This window comes from Megascapheus bottae, chromosome 2, assembly GCF_031878675.1.
Source record: "Megascapheus bottae isolate mThoBot1 chromosome 2, mThoBot2.hap1, whole genome shotgun sequence".
In the NCBI taxonomy this organism is placed as follows: Eukaryota; Metazoa; Chordata; class Mammalia; order Rodentia; family Geomyidae; genus Megascapheus; species Megascapheus bottae.
In genome coordinates, this window is record NC_143510.1 from 33,891,411 (window position 1) to 33,895,644 (window position 4,234).

Consider the following 4,234-nt stretch of genomic DNA (forward strand, 5'->3'; position numbering starts at 1 on the left):
ATTATTTTCAGCTCTAAACCTCACCTCTTCTCTTTCCACAAAGAATAAAAATTGCTTAAAGGGATTATTTTGAATTATTTTTCCTACTCTAGTAGCCTAACATGGCATTATTTCTGAATGAGAAATATTCAAAATTCTATAGCTTACAAGATGTCTGGATTGCATAGTCTAGGGCTAAGAATGTGAGTTTCTCATTCAAATTTTGGTTTATATACAAGGTATGCTATTTCCTATGTGACTTTGCTCAAGTTTCTAAACTCAATATGTTTCCATCTCATTATAGTACACTAAAAAATTCCCATGAAGTAGCAGTGAGCATGAAATGTAAAGTACTGAGCCAAGACACACAGAAGGAATTAAAAATGTTAATATAATGTACTAAATATACAATGAAATAATGTAAAAGTGTTTATAATTATAGTATAATTATATATTGATATTTATCAGAACATTGTTAATAAAATCATCTTCAGATGCTTTTCAATTTATAATAAATTTATAATGGGGGTCTGAGTAAGGGCTCATCTTATCTCTTTGCTATGAATATTTTCCTTCTGTAAAATACTATCTATCTACCTGCCTATCTAACTCATGGAATATTACTTAGATATAAATAAAAAGGCAATTATGTCATTTTTCAGGAAAGTGACTGGAACTGGAGGTCATCATGTTGAGTGAGGAAAAACTAAGGTCCAAAAGCCAAGTATGACATGCTTTTGCTCATTTGTAGAATCTAAAGGTAAAACGATGATGAGAATAATACCCAGACATGTAAACAGGGATCTGTCTGAGTAGAAATCAGTGGGAGGGAAAGAAGGGGGGAGAAGATTACAGTACATTACATACAAATATGAATATGTGTATGTATTATATATATACATACATAAGTATATGTGCATAATAGGATAGCATAATGAAATATAACAAATTCTTTTTTGAAAAGAAACTGGGCTGAAAGAATGGCACAAATGTGCCATTCCTTCCAGAATGACCCGGTTTTACACAATGATATTACATTCAAACCAGTGCAAGTACAGAACTTCATTGCTCTGAAGAGGGAAGACAGGAAGTAATGAGGTGCTTAGGCTCACTGTCCACAGCTACCACCCGAAATGGGCACAGATTGGTGCCTGCTGGTCTGATTGTTTCCCAATGAAAATGTTAAAGGACTGGAATCCTAATATCAGCCACCTCTCCTTTAACCATGTGGTTACGTTTTCACAGGAAGTTACATGTCTCATGAATTTCATAGCTGAGCTTTGGATACCATGAAGATAGGCATTAAGGCCGTGTTCTAGGAAGCGCAGGAAAATAAAAACTGCCTGTAGTTAAGAGTTTATATTGTCATAAAGGCACAAGTGGCTTATTTACAAAAGTTCCAACTAGCCTGGAAACTTGATGTTGAGGCAGGAGGTTGGAAGACCTCATTGCAATGATTGTATATTTAGAACAATCAATACCACCCTGTGAATACAGGCGACCACATCGCATAGCTGTGGTTAAATCAGGGCCTGGTGACCATTTGGCTAATAGCTGCAGGAAAGAGAAGATACAAACTGTGTGGCAACTGGCAGGCAGAGCAGAGCTTCTCAAGCTTGGCATGTACACAAATCACCTAGGGCTGCTGTGAAAGAGCAGGCGCTGATTCACGAAGCCCGAGGTGGGATTTAGGATTCTCTATAAAAACATTCTAGAGGATGCTTATATTTCAACCGCCATACTTGGAGAAACAAGTAGGTAGAGGATTCTAGAACAAAGTTTTCACAAGCCATTTTCCCATACCAGTGCAATGGTGACGCATCTGTACAGTGTCAAGGGAAATAGAAAGAAGAACCTTCTAGAAAATTAGGACAGGGATTCACTAGGCTTTCTAGTAAGCATCTTAGTTCTGTTAGTCTAATGAACACATTTTCCTTTCTAGATCTGCAAAGTAATGACTGCGGAGAGGTTGCAAGTTAAAATAATAGAAAGCCAGCCCTGCTAGACTGGATCTTAGCTGTCACTCTTACTTAGCCCAAGCTTTTAGAACTGGAAATAGCAATGGAACTCACAAAAGAGCATGTGAAAAGCATTTCATTCATAGTACATATATTTTGTTTAAATTAGGATATTAACCAGCCAGGAATGATTGAGTATTCATTCAGCAGACACAGTATATCCTAGGAAAAAGAAAGCAAGAAAGAAGAGGAGGAAGAGGAAGAGACAACCCTCAAATAAATTCCCAAATCTACCTGGAGAGGGAAATCTATCTGCATGTGGAATGATTTAATATTTCCATAGCCATGTGCCAAGACCCATCACAAACAGAGTTGTGCAGCACACATGGGCCATTTGGAGAAGACAAATGTTTAAGATGAGATCACTGGAGGCAGGAAACTGAAGGAGTCCCTGGGCAAAGGCAGAGTAGTAGAAGTGTTTTTAATGTTTCATTCTTGAGCAGGATATTGAGAAGAGCTGCTGTCATATGGAAACTATTTTTTTTTAAAAGAAACACCTGGCAGAACTAACTTGGGGATGGATTTTTCTTTTTTTCCACACAGATTCAGCACACAACAAAATACAAGGTGTTCGGGAGATGGAAGACTAAGATTAGACCACTAAGATAAATCACCTCAATTCCCTTATTGTTTCTGATTAAGGCTTAGTCACTTAGGAAGAACTCAAAGCCATTTCTATAAGGTTCCTTTCTATTTTTTTCTTGTTAATACATTTTGAAAAAACCCCAAAAAATGTTATCACTTTCTTATAATTCCTCTTTATTTATCTTGTATTTTCCAGAGGTGCATGGATGCTCAAGTCTCTGGGTATGAGGTGACAGAGTGTGGGGACACATAAAGAAAAACCAGCACAGACAGAATCATGTGTATACCTGATTTGCAATATGAACCCTTCTAAGTACGAGACTTCTCTTAATTATTGCAAGGAAGATTTTTCAGATGACTAGAATTATTGTTTTAGTCTTATTCAAGAAGCTTAAGTTTTCTTAATATAAAGCAATTGTTTCTATCAACTCTTCTTTCTTTCTGCATTCAGCCTCACTCCATTACTATTATTCCTATTATTATCATTATATTACTATAATTTTCCACACTGGGGATGGAACCCAGGATTTGGGACATGCTAGGCAAGCCTTCTACCTTGGATCTCCATTGCCTATAGTTTGGTTTGCATAGCTAACAGGCCCTTCTAACTCAGTTAATTTCAGCAAATATGTATTAATGAAAGTGATTTGTGATTATCTCTCACTTCTAATATTCCTACCAGAAAAGAATAAAAATTTCTTTCAGATTGGGTGCCAGTCACTCACCTGTAATCCTAGCTATTCAGTAGTCTGAGATTTGAGGATCAGAGTCATATGCCAGCCCAGGCATTAAAGTCTGTGAGACCATTATCTCTAATTAACCACCAAAAAGCTAAAAGTGGAGCTGTGGCTCAAGTGGTAGTGTACTAACCTTTGAGAGAAAAAACTAAGGTACACCACCCAGACCCTGAGTTCAAGCCCTAGTACATGCTCTCTCTCTCTCTCTCTCTCTCTCTCTCTCTCTCTCTCTCTCTCTCTCTCTCTCTCTCTCTCTCTCTCCCCCTCTCTCTTTCTCCCTCTCTCTTTCTCCCTCTCTCTTTCTCCCTCTCTCTCTCTCTCCCTCTCTCTCTTTCTGTGTCTCTTTCTCCCTCTCTCTATCTCTGTGTCTCTCTCTCCCTCTCTCTATCTCTGTCTCTATAATTGGTGACTGATCAGTCAGTCAGTCCTACAATTCTGTTTTTTTTTTTTTGCCAGTCCTGGGGCTTGAACTCAGGGCCTGAGCACTGTCCTTGGGCTTTCTCAAGGCTGCCACTTGAGCCACTTGAGCCACAGCACCACTTCTGGCTGTTTTCTATGTATGTGGCACCAAGGAATCGAACCTAGGTCTCTATGCATGCTAGGCCAAACTCCTGGTCCGAATTCTACAATCTTGAAAGGGAAAAGGACCCAGTTTGGGAACAAAACCTGCCAATCCTTCTAGGACAGTGCATGTGCAGAACTCACAAAACCTATCAGAACTGAATCTCAGTGTTGGAAGCCAGTCATCTACTAGACCATTCTGTGGGTGGACATATCCACTGTTTGCAATATCCAGTATGGAAGCCTCTTATTTCAGGTGGCTGTGGGCACAGGGAGAAACTTATTTGTATATTTTATTGAAATTCAATGGATTTTAGTTAGAGCCTTAATTTTCAGGCTCATGTGGCTAATATT